We start from the raw sequence: 16,835 nt of genomic DNA on the forward strand, positions 1-16,835 counted from the left end.
ACCATGTGCATGGAGGAAGTACTACTATCAAAATATAGCTTTTTTTCCCCTTAAATTGTGGAGTGTGGTCATTGAACCTATTTAAAGGAAAGAGCAGGAAGTAGTCATATTAAATTCTCTTTTATTTTTGATTATATCTGTTTTTGTCTTTTGTTGTTCAGTCGCTAAGTTCTTGTGCGACTCTTTGCAACACCATGAAGTGCAGCATGCCGATCTTCTCTGTCCATACTAGCTCCGAGTTTGCCCAAACTCATGTCCATTAAGTCAGTGATGCCATTCAGCTGTCTCATCCTCTGTTGCCCCCTTCTCCTCTTGACTTCAATTTTTCCCAGTATATGGATCTTTTCCATTAAGTCAGCTCTTTGCATCAGGTGGCCAAAGTATTGGAACTTCAGCTTTAGCATCTGTCCTTCCAATGAATATTCAGGACTGATTTCCTTTAGGATGGACTAATTTGATCTCCTTGCTGTCCAAGGGACTCTCAAGAGTTTCCAGCACAGTAGTTCAAAAGTGTCAATTCTTCCAAGCTCAGCCTTCTTTATGGTCCAACTCACATCCATGCATGATTACTGGAAAAACCATAGCTTTGTCTATAGGAACCTTTGTTGTATTTTTATCTTTATTAGTTATTAAATGCAATACAGTGATCAAACAGGTGCTAGTATTTAGGGTATAAGTGTAGAGATTTAAAGATTAGATAAGTATCTTTATGCCATTGAAATGGACGCTTTGTATATTCTAAATGAATATTTTCCAAATGGACTGGTCATTCTGGTGAGTGAAAGAATTAGTCTCTCTGTCCTGCCTGACTCTTTGTGCCCCCTTGATTGCGTTGTCCATGGGATTTCCAGGCAAGAATACTGGTGTGGGTTGCCATTTCATACTCCAGGAGATCTTCCCCACCCAGGGACTGAACCCGGGTCTACCTATATTGCGAGCGGATTACGTACCAATAAGCCAGAGAAACCCAAGTGCTCTGGAAAGAGTACTCCTGTTATTCACATAAATTCTGAATCTCTAATTATTGTATTTTCCCCCCAAAGACCAAAGCTATAGATTTAAACCCTGCAAATTATTTCTTTGACAAATTAACAGAAAATGTTGGATCTAATCCATCTCCATAATTTGGGTGTAACACATACCTTCCAGAAAAATTCAGAGATATGCTACCTTGCAGTTTTCCAGGGTGTTCACACTTCTTAGCCTGTTATGGGGACTTTCAGTTTATTTGACTGTTTGCCAATAAAATAAAAACATTTTATTTAAAATGTTTTCTTTTGTACTATAAAAAATTCATCCTTGAAAATATGGGTATGGGTTTATTTGATTTCTCTTGAAAGCCTTTTGTCTCTGCATTTTCACTCTATCTGAAAGTACCCTTTACCCTTGTCCTTGTAGAAAATGCTTAGTTTTCCTTCAAGCTCTTGTTAAATGTCATTATTCTTTGATCCATATACTGTTTCTAGAACATGATGAATTACTCCATTCAAATCTTTATTATTGAACTAATCAATTCTAATGTTATTTTTCTCTTCATTTATCTCCTTTACTGTGAAGACAACAAACAGATCTTTTGAGGCAAGCACTGTTACCATTCACCTTTATTTCCTTGCAAAGTGACTCGCATACATGTAGGGTTAACTGCTGTTTGTGTACAAAGATTGCCTTATTATAGTGACTAACTCATGCCATCATGGAAGTATCACAGAATTAAAGTAGCTAATTTCTGAGGGTACTTCAGTCAACCTCTAGCAATATATTGTTATCTGCATTTCAATAGATCAAGCACACAGATTTCTTTTGTTATGCTCTGTTTAAGAATAGGTTTAAAATTCAGATTATTTGCCAATACTGTATATTGTAAGTTTTATATAGAAAACAATAAATTCTAATATCTTTTAAAATTTGGAAGCTCTTAAGATCTTAGCTCGTAAGACTTCCCTGGTGGTTCAGACAGTAAAGCATCTGCCTACAATGCGGGAGACCTGGGTTCAATCCCGGGGTTGGGAAGATCCTCTGGAGAAGGAAATGGCAACCCACTCCAGTACTCTTGCCTGGAAAATCCCATGGATAGAGGAGCATGGTAGGCTACAGTCCATGGGGTCGCAAAGATTCAGACATGATTGAGCGACTTCACTTCACTTCACTTAAGATCTTAGAGGGTTCAGATGATAAATAATCTGTCTGCAATGTGGGAGACTCAGGTTCAATCTCTGAGTCAGAAATACCCTCTGGAGTAGGGAATGGCAACACTCCACTATTCTTGCCCAGAGAATTCCATGGCAGAGGAGGATGGTGGGCTACAGCCCTTGAGGTTGCAAAGAGTGACACAACTGAGAGACTAATGCACACACACACACACACACACACACACACACGATCTTAGAACACACAACTTGGAATGACCAGTTAAAATTAGACCATCCTGAGCGGCTGCTGACCATTTATCTTGGGAACCACCACCTAGTTCACTTAAGTTCATTCTTATAATCACTCTGACTGGCTTCCCAGGTGGCACAAGGGGTAAAGAACCCACCTGCCAATGCAGGAAATTTAACAGACACAGGTTCCGTCCTTGGGTCAGGAAGATCCCCTGGAGGAGGGCGTGGCAACACACTCCGGTATTCTGAACTGGAATATTCCATGACAGAGGAGCCTGCTGGGCTGTAGTCCAGGGGGTCTGACCCACAAAGAGTCAGATATGACTAAAGTGAGTTGGCACACAGGCACATACTCACCCTTATTATCTAAATGGCTCCCACAGGAATTTCAGTTTTTGCTTCTTATCTTATGTAGTATACAGCTTATTAAAAATGTATGACAACATTGAGAATCCACAATCAAAATATATTGAATCTGTAATGAGAAGTCTGGAACAAGAATTCCTCATTTTGTTCTTTCATTATCATCTATTTTGTCTGAACATAATCTTTTCCTGAAAGTATAATCCTTTCATTATAATTAGTATCATGTAAACTCTGCATTAAGAATGATTCTGTCTCTGTTGATTAGTTTTTTTTTGTTGTTGCTTTTTAACTTCTGGACATTGTAAGTCTGTAAAGAAGATAGTTGAACTATTTATTATACAAATTGACCTATATTGAAATGATTGAATTATATGCTACTAGGAAGGTTAGAGTCAAATTTCTGTTCCACTAATAGCACAAAGTTACCAAATTTTGTGTGCTATAAACTCCTTACGTGCTATCTTGAGTAAATGAAAAATGAATGAATAAATGGGTAAGCAAACAAAACTATGATCTAAGTTTTTGCCACTTCTCTTTTCCCCATCCAAGTCTCTCTTGTTTTATTCATGTAAACTCTTCTGAATGAAAAACTCTCCCTCTAATTCACACAGGACTTTGTTATTTCCAAATCTGGAGTCTTTGCCTTTGGTCTGTTCACATAGGAATGCTACATCCTCCTGTATTGAAGGGATATACTAGGAAAATGGGACATCCCCGGTGGCTGAGACTGTAAGGACTCTGGCTGCAATGTGGAAGACTCAGGTTTGATTCCTGGGTTTGGAAGATCCCCCGGAGAGGAGAATGACTACTCAGACTAGTATGCTTGCCTGGAGAATTCCGTGAACAGAGGAGGCTGGCAGACTGTAGTTCATGGGTTAGCAAAGAGTTAGAGATGAGTGATCAGTAAAATAGGCCTCAGTAATTTTTCTTCAAATTCCTATTGTGCGGGACTCTAATACTCAGTGGTAAAGAATCCACTGGTCAATGCAGGAGTCACAGTTTCAATCCCTGGAACAGAAATATCCTCTTAAGAAGGAAATGGCAGCCCACTGCAGTATTCTTGCCTGGGAAATGCTATGGACAGAGAAGCCTGGTAGGCTATAGCCCGTGGGGGTCACAGAAGAGTTGAGCATGACTTAGCAGCTAAACAACAACAGCAGTACAGTAAGTGGGAATACAATTCTCAAAGTTTGAATTTCTAAGTATGCACATACTGGAAGCTTCCATGGTGGTCCAGGGGTTAAGACTCTGTGCTTCCACTGCAGGGGGCACAGGCCAGGTCCCTGACCCCTGGTCAGGTAACTAAGATCCTGCATGTGGCATGACTAATAAACAAATAAATATGCACATACTGTTAAAGACTGCAAAAGTGTTTCCAAACATGTTCACCATTTTGTCCAGAACCATCCCTGGGAGCAATGATGAATCCACAATTTTATAGCAATCTGTAAGTAACGGTGGTTGAAGCCATTTTAAGATAAACTTTGAGTCATAATTCCCGAGTTCCAAAATAAGGTGGAGACACAGGAGCCATTCTGTTTGGGAATCATCTGCACATTGTACACCCAGCTATTAGGGGTTATGACCTTATTCGAAGTCTTACCTCCTACAGTCTTAGACTATGTCTGATAACAGCTATGTGTGAGGATGACTGAGGGTAGAAGAACAAGAGAGAAAGGGAATATAAGAAAGAGAGAGGAGAAATGTATGATGGACTTCTCACTCACTTCTTATTTTAATCTATCTAAGTGAACAATGCTGGCACCTAAGAAAATGGGCAGAGGAAATTCCACCTTGGTGACTGAATTTGTCCTCTTGGGATTAACAAATCGTCCAGATCTTCAGCCCATCCTCTTTGTGCTGTTCCTGGGGATCTATCTGATCACCGTGGGAGGGAACCTTGGGATGTTGCTATTGATCAGGATAGATTCGTGCCTCCACACCCCTATGTACTTTTTTCTTGCCAGTTTGTCCTGCTTGGATTTGTGCTATTCCACTAACGTGACTCCCAAGATGTTGGTGAACTTCTTATCAGAGAAAAAAACCATTTCCTACACTGCTTGTTTAATCCAGTGTTATTTTTTCATTGCCATGGTGATTACTGAATATTACATGCTAGCTGTGATGGCTTATGACAGGTACATGGCCACCTGTAATCCTTTGATTTATAGCAGCAAGATGTCAAAGGGGTATGCATTCGCCTGATTGCTGGTTCATATACCTACGGGTTCCTTAGTGGCCTGATGGAAACCATGTGGACATACCGCTTGACCTTCTGTGGCTCCAATGTCATTAATCACTTCTATTGCGCTGACCCACCCCTCATTCGACTCTCCTGCTCTGACACTTACATTAAACAGACATCCATGTTTGTGGTGGCCGGATTTAACCTCTCCAACTCTCTTCTCATAATCCTCATCTCCTACATCTTCATTCTCACTGCCATCCTGAGGATGCACTCTGCTGAAGGCAGGCGCAAAGCTTTTTCCACCTGTGGGTCCCATCTGGCGGCAGTGACTGTGTTTTATGGGACCCTACTCTGTATGTATGTTACACCTCCCACAGACCAGTCAGTGGAGCAGTCCAAAATCATTGCTGTTTTCTACACTTTTGTAAGCCCTATGTTGAACCCCATCATTTATAGTTTGAGGAACAAGGATGTGAAACAAGCCTTTCAGAAACTGATCAGAAGAAAGGTACTTTTGAACTAAAATTGCAGTGTCTTTTTCTTTTTTTTTTTTTTTTAATTTTTTTTTTTAATTTTTTTATTAGTTGGAGGTCTTTTTCTTTACATATTAAATAAAAGTTATATTTATGGGAACTGGATCCAAGTTTTAGTGCATTCCTGAAATGTCAATTTTAAATCCATGATTAAAAGCTATAAGCTATGACAGACTAGTTAAAGACTCAGCTTATAATTTCACATGTGACACATGAGTGCATTGTGTGTAAAGTGAGTGAAGTCATTCATTCGTGTCTGACTGTTCGTGACCCCATGGATTGTAGCCCACCAGGCTTCTCCATCCATGGGATTTTTGAGGCAAGAATACTGGAGTGGGTTGCCATTTCCTTCTTCAGGGGATCTTCCTGACCCAGAGATTGAACCCGGGTCTCCCACATTGCAGGCAGACTCTTGAGAGTCTGAGCCACCAGGGAATCGTGTCAAAGGCTGGGCATTATGTTTGTAGGTATTTCACTTTTACGTTTATATCTGAATATATATACATTAATTTTATACTAAAAAGTTATACATTCTCAATAAAACATTTAATATCTAAAAGAATATAAAGTAAAAGATTCCCTTCTCTTTGCCCCACTCTGATCTTCCATTCTCACTTCTTAAATTTACCATTATTAATAAGTCTTTATATCTCCAGAATATTTGTCTATATCCACAAATCAATGTATGGCATGGCCATGTATAAAAAAAACGCCAATAACACATGTTGACTATGGTGAGCTAAGTTTTAGTAGTTTATAATTTTGTGGTACTTACCATTCAGGTGCTTTGAACACATGGTTGAGAAAATGTGATCACAACTGCTGATAAGACTTGCTGTTAACTTGGGGAGACAATGCATGATGGCACCCTCTTGTCCATGACTGACATCCATTTATTTCTCTCCACCTGTGACAGTCATTTTCAAAAAGACATTTTCCTCCTTAGGCCATAATGGGAAGTAAAAATTTCCAAACAATTTATTTTTATGTATTAACTCCTGAAACAAAGAATGGTTCATACAAAGATTGATGGTTTGCCTCTGGAGGAATTGTACCGTCTCTAGAGTTTATCAACGTCATTCCAGCCGCCTACGATTTTCACACTTTCTCTCCTATCTAGTCTATTTCCTCTCCTCTCTAATCTACTTTTTCAGGATGTGGCAGATATTTTCTGTCGATGCCATAGTTCAAGCTTTACCCACGATTGTCCTTTGTCACAACCAATTCTTATATATCCAATTTGACAATTAATTATGATGAGTTACCATAGTATTTTAAGGTTAAAGATGCAAATATTAATACTAGTTGAAGTTCCATACCCCAGGCAAAGTTGATGAATGTTTAGTGGGTATCTACAATGAGCCAAGAACTGCTTCGTGTACCAGTGAAACTGCAAGAAACACTAGTGTTGCACAATTTTATGAAACCATAAAGATACAAGTCAAAAAAATTTTGCTAAGTGTTATAATAAAGAAATAATAAACAAAGAAAATGAAAGGACGATGCTATAGAGGAAATAATCCATTTATTCTAAGTAAATTGCAGTGAGTCTTATAATTGCACAAAACAGGAACTTGTTAATCTTTTGTACACGTGTCAAAATGTACCCATAAGTCCCAGTTCAGTATTATGTCACACCGGGCAGGGTCTGAACAAAATCAGTGTCGGATGTTACTTTCAAAGGAAAAGGATGACACAAATTTTATTACCCCTCAACTGACACCTTTTTTTCTGAATTGTATTTCAAAGCATCCTTTTCACTTTAGACTTTATTTTTGCTCAATATTTCTTGCAGAGTAATGTTTTTATAGTCATTAGTTCCATGCTATCCTGTACAATTATTTAAATCTTTTCATTACTAGATATTGCTTTGAAATAACTTTAATTTGAAGTTAGATTGCCTATAAATTCTGTTCAAACATGCATGCAAATAAATAACTATTCTTTTAACTTTTAACATTCAATTTCAATTTATAGCTTGTAGAATTCTACTTAAATATCTAGAGATCTATTGTTTTTAAGCATGCAAACAATTTCAGTTGTGTAAAACTAGTCCTTTTATTATTTCAAGTGTTGTGATTGAAGGATCCATGCCTCTACCTTTACAATCTAGCCAGGCTTGACACTAAATAAAGACTCAGTAATGATTGCAGCATTAAAAAATGCCCATTTTGAAAGTGAACAAAATATATGTCTCCATTTTTACATATATAAGAAAGTTTTTGAAAGGACCGAGTGACTCTGAGGAAACATTTTTAAGCCAACAGTACTGTTCAGAAATTCAGGTGACCCACATTACCATTGATGTTTATAACACTAGCAATATGGTGCTCTTATTTATGCCCTTATTCACACAAGTTTAAGACATAAGAGGATTTCACCCACTACTTTCATGAATTGTTGTTGTGCTATCTAATCATCTCATCCTCTGCCACCCTCTTCTCCTTCTGCTACACCATGGACTGCAGCACGCCAGGCTTCCCTGTCCTTTACCATCTTCCAGAGCTTGCTCAAACTCAAGCCATCCGACCATCTCATCCTCTATCGGCCCCTTCTGCTGCCTTCAGTTTTTCCCAGCATCAGGGTCTTTTCCAAAGAGTCTGCTCTTTGCATCAGGTGGCCAAATTTTTGGAGCTTCAGCTTCAGCATCAGTCCTTCCAATGAATATTCAGGACTGATTTCCTTTAGGGTGCACTGGTTTGATCTCCTTGCTATCCAAGGAGCTCTCAAGAATCTCCTCCAGCACCACAATTCAAAAGCATCAATTCTTTGACATGCAGCCTTCTCTATGATCCAACTCTCACATCCATACACGACTAGTGGAAAGCCATAGCTTTGACTACATGAACCTTCATCAGAAAAGTGATGTCTTTGCTTTTTAATATACTGTTTAGATTGGCCATAGCTTTCCTTCCAAGGAGCAAGTATCTTTTAATTTCATGGATGCAGTCACCATCTACAGTGATTTTGGATCCCAAAAATATAAAGTCTGTCACTTATTTTCAGATTCTATTTGCCATAAGAGAGAGGACTGTATGCTGTGATTTTAGTTCTCTGAATGTTGAGATTCAAGCCAGCTTTTATTTTTTTTAAATTTTAATTGGAGGCTAAGTACTTCACAATATTGTGGTGGCTTTTGCCATACATTGACATGAATCCTCCATGGGTGTACATGTGTTTCCCATCCTGAACCCCCCTCGCACCTCCCTCCCCATCCCATCCCTCTGGGTCATCCCAGTGCACCAGCCCTGAGCACCCTGTCTCATGCATCGGACCTGGACTGGCGATCTATTTCACATATGGTAATATACATGTTTAAATGCTATTCTCTCAGATCAAGCCAGCTTTTTCACTCTTCTCTTTCACCCTCATCAAGAGGCTCTTTAGTTCCTCTTCACTTTCTGCCACTAGAGTGGTATTATCTGCATATCTGATTCACTTTCCTAAGGAGCAATAACTATGGTAACATAGCTATATTTTCCTTCCCACCTATCAGAAAGATCAGTAGCTGTAACTGATAGTTTTCTTTAGTGAAAACCAGTCCTGGTGCATTTAAACAAATAGTTGAATATTCCAGGGAACAATAATGCTATAAGTCGAATATTTTTATTCATACATATTTTCTTTGGAGTAGTGGATATCTGAAGAATATTTAGACTTTCACACTCACACATGTACACATGGAGGAGAGAGAAAGAAATAATCATACTTTTCAAAGATCAGGCACTGTTTCAATATTGGCTTGGCCAAAATGTTCGTTCGAGTTCTTCCATCAGATGTGGCAGAAAACCTGAACGAATCTTTCTGGCCAACTTAATATCTGTTGTTTCACTTAATGTTATCACCAATATATTATTTCAGTATTATAGTCCCTGTTTTAAAGATGAGCGTACAGAGACGACAGATTACTCACATAAAATCGTGTAACTTAGAAGACTATTTCAAATATGTTTGACTTCCAAGTTTATTGCTTTTTTTTTTTAATCAACTAAACCATCCTTTTTTCACTATAGTTTGTTGAAGACAAAAACCATGCAATGAATAAAGCTATCATTTTCGGTCTTCCAATAATGTTATTGATCAGGTATTTAACAGTTGCTGGACGCTGAATCATATAGTCCACTATGAGAAGACATTCTATTTTATTATCTTTAACAAATTCAACATATTTAATAAAGTAAGATTGATAATCAGATCCTGACTCCATCATTTGTCAACTAAATTAACAATTAAAAGCATGAACTCTGGAATCAGATTCACTGAGTGGGTTCCTCAAACTCTCCCTGCCCCAGTTTTCCCATCTGTGAGATTAATACAGTGCTTTGTCAGAGGGAAGCTGTGTAGAGGAAATGGAGTAATACCTAAAATATTTAGTACAGGGTTTGTTACATAATTTGCACTCCCTCCATAAAATTAACTCATTTTTTATTATTAAATAGAAAATTGCTCACTTGTTTGAAACCCTTTCTTCTAATAGCTTTCTTTATTTTTCCATTATTGCATTTATTACTGTTTAGATAGAATACCCTTACAATTTTAGTTATTTAAATAAAACTTATGTTTCCTGTGACACTATAAACTGTTTTTAAAAAAGTGAAAAGTGAACTCCTTCAGTTGCGTCCGACTCTTTGCAACCCCATGGACTGTAAGCTGCCAGGCTCCTCTGTTCATGGGATATTCCAGGCAAGAATAATAGAGTGGGTTGCCATTTCCTTCTCCAAGGGATCTTCCCAACCCAGGGATCAAACCTGGGTCTCCTGAATTGCAGGCAGACTTCTTACTATCTGAGCCACCTAGAAATCCTTTTTAAGTAAGTGCCATAAGGTCAGATGTAATGTTTGAAAGCAATTGTTTCTCCATTACCTAGCCTGGTACATAGTCAGGGTTTCCTAAAACATAGGTATGTGATAGGTAGAATATAGATAGAAGTATAGAGAACTCTTACAAAGTGGGAACTACAATTAAAATCTTATGATGTGAAAAGAATTAGACATCATGTTAACATATTGATGGTATCATAAGTGTGTATAATTTATTCATGTGTAATAAATCTGTTTTTATTTTCTTAGAAAATTTCATCTGGAAATGTTCAGAATAAATCAGACAAGAAAGAAGGATTTTAACCTCCTGAAATTGATCAGTTGTTCAATTTTGCAACTTTGCTCCTGTATTCTCTTTCTTGTTGAAAACTTAGACCTCACTTTGAGATTAACACCCTCAACAGCCTGTCACTTTGCCAATCTGCCAATCTCGCACTTTCTGGTTAACATTTTGTTTAAAAAGGTCATTTCCTTGTCCAACTTATTTGAAGAGTATAATGTGATTACACCCCTGGTAACTCAAGGTTTTGTTCTTGCTGCTCTCTGTGACCATTACGTCCATATGATTACCTACTTTTCATGTAGTTTCACGTATTTGTCATTAGTTAAGTCCAAAATGCATACTTACGTGGCTACCTTTGCCTATATATGTGATTTTGCATAGATTTGTATACGGCATTACAGTTGTTTTCTGCAGAGCTGGTGACATGGAGCAACATTATGGTGTCTTGCCACTTTGTAACTACTAAGATGAAGTGAAATTGTTATTTATCATAGATGATATTGGAACTCCAAAATATGGATAAAAATATATGGTAATCTCAAAAAATTGCATTTTTTCAAATGAATTTTTCATCTTTTTAATATTTGAAAATCAGAAAAATATCCCTGCTTTTTAATGCTCTTATGAATATGGTACTTCCTGGGAAGAATGAATAGTAAAATTGAACTATTGTCTCTCCTATATGTTTGTGATTCTTCATTTGAACTGCCAAATAAATACAAAGAATATAAAGAATACCAAAGTTTAATTACTGCATATTTTTCTTTATTCATAAGCATGAAGAATCACTACCTGAAAAATCTGAATGGCTCATATTTAATTATCTTTTTACTATGGGATATTGTTAACGTGATTTTAGTTTGTTTTACTTGAATAATACAATAAAATATTATAAAATGTTTAAGAATATTCAGTCCAGAGTCAAGAGTACTATTTATATCAGTGATTTATTTAAAATCTTTGCTCTGAAGCCTTGATTCCTTACTTTAAGACTCCTCTATCTCACATTCTACAAGTAGATGTTCAATGGAAATTTAATTGTTGAATAAATTTTCCTGAGTATTAAAGAAATATGATACTCATTATTGAGTTTCAAAAATCAGAATGCATGTAAAAGTAGTCATTGATTTGGAAATTGCATCATAGTCAAAATTATTGTTTCTTTTGATGATCTTGGGTTGAGTAATCTATTGCAAATCTAGATTTTTCCTAGAAAAATTCCTCTATTTGAGTACCTTAATGGAAGCTTGTTTACCTAGGCAGGACTATTTTGAGGGAAAGTTTACTCTTATTTCACAGCTCAACTGATAGAGATTTTTTTTTTTCATTTATTTTTATTATTTGGAGGCTAATTACTTTACAATATTGTAGTGGTTTTTGCCATACATTGACATGAATCAGCCATGGATTTACATGTGTTCCCCATTCCACTCCCCCCTCCCACCTCCCTCCCCATCCCATCCTTCTGGGTCATCCCAGTGCACCAGCCCTGAGCATTTGTCTCATGCATCCAACCTGGGCTGGCGATCTGTTTCACCCTTGATAGTATACTTGTTTCAATGCTATTCTCTCAGAACATCCCACCCTCGCCTTCTCCCACAGATATTTTTAGAAATTATCTGATAAAATATCTGATAAAAATATATTCACGATCATGTGTTAACTTACTCAACACAAAATTATTAAGGTTTGTCCAAAGGTAGAAACTGTAGGTTTTAAAAATAATTAAATATACACCCACCTCCATGTTTATTTATGAAAAACTTCATATTTATTTGCCATAAGAATTTCTAGGATAAAGGAAACAGTTAATGAATTTTTTAAAAAAAAATTGTTTTATGAAGAGATAGAAAAATTAATTCTAAGAATTTTAGGAAAGAGCTAGACTTTGGAAACTGAGTAGAATTTCAAAAAGCTAGTGGATGGTTGCAAAGGCATTTTCTAAAGAAAGAGGCAATAACAAGCAATTGATGGAAGGAGAATAGCTTGATCATGCCTGGGACATTGATAATGGATAGAAAACTAAGAAATAGTACACAGGATCACATGAGGTGGGATGAGAATGTGTTGCTAATATATGTAGGATTAAATTTGTTGCTCCTTGGAAGGAAAGTTATGACCAACCTAGACAGTGCATTAAAAGCAGAGACATTACTTTGCCAACAGAGGTCCATCTAGTCAAGGCTATGGTTTTTCCAGTGGTCATATATGGGTGTGAGAGTTGGACTATAAAGAAAGCTGAGCACAAAATTGATGCTTTTGAACTGTGGTGTTGGAGAAGACTCTTGAGAGTCCCTTGGACTGCAAGGAGATCCAACCAGTCCATCTTAAAGGATATCAGTCTTGGGTGTTCATTGGAAAGACTGATGTTGAAGCTGAAACTCCAATACTTGGGCCACCTCATGTGAAGAGCTGACTCATTTGAAAAGACCCTGATACTGGGAAAGATTGAGGGCAGGAGGAGAAGGGGATGACAGAGGATGAGATGGTTGGATAGAACCACCAACTCAAACAACATGGGTTTGAGGAAACTCTGGGAGTTGGTGATGTACAGGGAGGCCTAGCGTGCTGCAGTCCATGGGGTCGCAAAGAGTCGGACACAACTGAGCACCTGAACTGAACTGAACTGAAATCTGTTATAGATCGGAACCTTAAATACTTTCAAACTTGAATAGTGACAAGAAGGGTTTAAGACTGCCATTGTTTGTTATGTTTCTGAGATAAGAATTCTGTGAATAACAATGAATTCTTTTAGCCAAGGTAGAGAGTGACTACAGGAGTAGCCACCAATGTTAATCTGGCAAATGATAGTCCCCTTCCCAGAGTACTTTTTTTTTTTTTTTCATTTATTTTTATTAGTTGGAGGCTAATTACTTTACAATATTGTAGTGGTTTTTGTCATACATTGACATGAATCAGCCATGGATTTACATGTATTCCCCATCCCGATCCCCCCTCCCACCTCCCTCTCTACCCGATCCCTCTGGGTCTTCCCAGTGCACCAGCCCCGAGCACTTGTCTCATGCATCCAACCTGGGCTGGTGATCTGTTTCACCATAGATAATATACATGTTTCGATGCTGTTCTCTTGAAACATCCCACCCTCACCTTCTCCCACCCCAGACTACTTTTATTCCTCACTAAGATGTGTAGTTCTTTGCTTTCATCTGGGGATACACTTTACAAAAAATATATTATATGAATTGGTAATTTGCATGTGTGCTAAGTCTCTGCAATTGTGTCCGACTCTTTGCTACCCTGTGGACTATAGCCAGCCAGGGTCGTCTGTCCATGAATTCTCCAGGCAAGAATACTGAAGTGGTTACTGTGCCTTCCTCTGTGATATCTTCCCAACCCAGGGGTTGAACCTGAGTCTCCTTCAGCTCCGGCATTGCAGGTAAAGTTTTTACTGCTGAGCCACCAGGGAAGCCCAGTAGGTCATTTATCCCCTGTTTATCTTTGCTGTCACTTTAGCTCCCTATTTATTTACAGATTTAGTGTTGTGTTGACAAGTTCCTTCTTGTCAAGATCCTAAGATGTATTGCTATGAATCACCTTTGTCTTCCAAACCACTGAACAAAAGCTGAGTTCCACTAATCTCTCAGGGGGAAAAAAATTTAAAAAGCTATTATTTATGGTATTTTTCTCATAACAGTCCAAGCAAACTAAGACAATAATCCACACAATAATAAGGTGTCTAGAGTTCACTAGAAGACAATACATGGAAGAATATATACTGTTTGATTCCAGTCATGTGAAATTCAGAAACCGACACAAGGGCTCTACAGTGACACAAATGATCACATCATCATCACATCATGTAGTCGCTCAGTTGTGTCCGACTCTGCCACCCCATGGTCTGCCAGGCTTCTCTGCCCATGGGATTCTCCAGGCAAGAATGCTGGAGTGGGTTGTCAGTTCCTTCTCCAGGGGATCTTCCTGACCCAGGGACTGAACCCAGGTCTCCCACATTGCAGACAGGTTCTTCACCATCTGAGCGACCAGGGAAGCCCATTAAAAGTGACGATGCAGCTAACTTGAGGAAGGAGGTGAGATGTGGTCTGAAGTAGTGTTCATCTTCTCCTTGCTTTCGAAGCAGGTCTTATAAGTTTGCTTACTGTTAGACTTTAACAATTCATTTGACTGTACATGTTTGTGCTGTGTACATTTTGCATGTGTGTATTAAAATTCACTATAAAGATTAAATATATATAAAAAATGATCCTAGTCTTCAAAGAAGAAAAGCTTCATTCCAATATCAAAGCATTCTGTTTGTAGAACACAGAGCATATCGATTTGCTAGGACTGCCATACCACACGCTGGGAGGCTCAAACCAGAGAGATGGATTTTCTCCTAGTTTGGAGGCTATAGATTCAAGATCAAAGTGTCAGTAGGGTTGGTTTCATTCTGAAGCCTCTGTCTGGCTTCTTGCCTCTTGCCAATGCCTGTCGTTCCCCTGTGTCTGCTGTATCCTCTGTGAGTTTCTATGTACTAATCTCCATTTTTTTTTTTTTTTTCAAAAAGTAATAAAGACAGCAGTCATCTTGGGTTGGGACCCACTCATATGAACTCATGACACTTTAGTTTCTTCTTTAAAGGTGCTATCTCCAAACTCAGACGTATTCTGAAGTACTGACAGTAGAGATTTTGATATGTGGATTATAAAGGAACACAATTCAACCCATAAGACTGAGTAAGGTGGTAACACATTATGACACAGAGTTATGATAATGGTGTGGAAGAAATTGCATTAAGCTAATAGTATGGCAAATATAATGTAGTATGAGCATCCACGGCAGACATCAATACCATAGTGTGGATTTCCCGATGTAAGAAGAAAAATACTGAGACTGAAGGTTGGGTCCCATGGTAAATCTGCACTGGGCCCGGTTGTTATTTCTCCAGAGAACTCATGTATTGAGAATAATTATCTTAAAAAGTAATTATTTCACCCTCACTTGTTTGTGCAATCTCTTAGGAAAACAGTGTCAACCTACAAATGATATAAATTCTGCCTTTTCATTGCTCAGAAGAGCCATTGATATTCTTTCTGAAGACAGTTCTTCCCCCATTGGTAGATAGATTTCTTTATTCTATGTGTATTTATAACCATCAAAAGCCTACTTATTTGTTCAATCATGTATGATATCAACATTAGACTTATGATTTATAAATAACTAGATGGAAAAAAAATAAATGCCAATGACCAGAAAAGTGCAGACTTTTAGTGTATATAGATGAAGTCTACATAGAGAAGCACACACTAATATTTTAGTTATTGTTAGTATGAGTTTGTTTTGGTTTTTTTTTTTTCTTCTATTTCTTGCCAAAACAGAAGTCAGCTCTAGCTTCCTCAAGCAAAAAATAAACTGTTTTGGAAACACATGGCCTTGCAGATTAATATGTAGCCAGAATACCAGGCATAAAGGAAAAACCCAAGGAGTCTGGAGATCAGTCAGCTCAGATTTCATAGAGTCAGTCTTCCTTTGCAGGTTCAGTCTGACCTTTAAGTCACACTGCAATCAATTTAATGCAAAAATAGTTTTCATTCAAGTGACCACCTTAAGTCACTAACTGACTCATGTAAGATATCTGCGGGCCAGCATTTGATTTCTGCATATTCTTCTTTGAACCAAGAATCTTGGCCCTCAGATTTCACAGTGAAACCAGAACTGAGACCAGGAAGAGAGAATTTTCATCACTGCCAACTCCAAGCAGTGGGAAACTCTCTATAAAATATCCTAATGGGATGCTAATGGCTGGAGAATTTAAAAGCTGGCCAACTGTCAGAATATAATTACGTATGTATTTTTTAACAAAGTGAAGGAAAATTCCAGCTATTCACCTAGAAAGTTCTCATTCTATTGAGTCTGAAAAAGTTGGAAAGCATAAAACTTGCCCAACTCAATTATTTTGTATTCTCCAGTAAGCAATTGATTATGTGAAAATTATCCAAAAAGAATTATGTCTTTTGGGAAAATATTGTCCTTTGATACCATACTCTTTTCTCTTTTTAAACTCTTTCTCACCTGTTTATATAATTAGATATAAAGATAAACAAACTTGACTGTGATATTTGAAGATGGTTATGCACATAAAACATATTTTTCAAGCAGAAAGACTAGGGCAGAAAAAGAGAAGGAGAAAGTGGATAAAGAAACAAGTGAGAGAAGCACAATTAGTAGGGAAGTGAAAAATAGGGAAATAAAACATAATGGAGGGCCATGTCAAAAATGGAAGAGATTCTTTGAATACCACAAGAT

General features: G+C 37.6%; 1 pseudogene; it reads left to right on the forward strand.

Moving 5' to 3' along the window:
• Positions 1-4,502: 4,502 nt before the first annotated feature.
• LOC122703091 lies at positions 4,503-5,458 on the forward strand (annotated as a pseudogene).
• Positions 5,459-16,835: the final 11,377 nt, after the last annotated feature.

Source organism: Cervus elaphus, chromosome 1, assembly GCF_910594005.1.
Source record: "Cervus elaphus chromosome 1, mCerEla1.1, whole genome shotgun sequence".
NCBI lineage: Eukaryota > Metazoa > Chordata > Mammalia > Artiodactyla > Cervidae > Cervus > Cervus elaphus.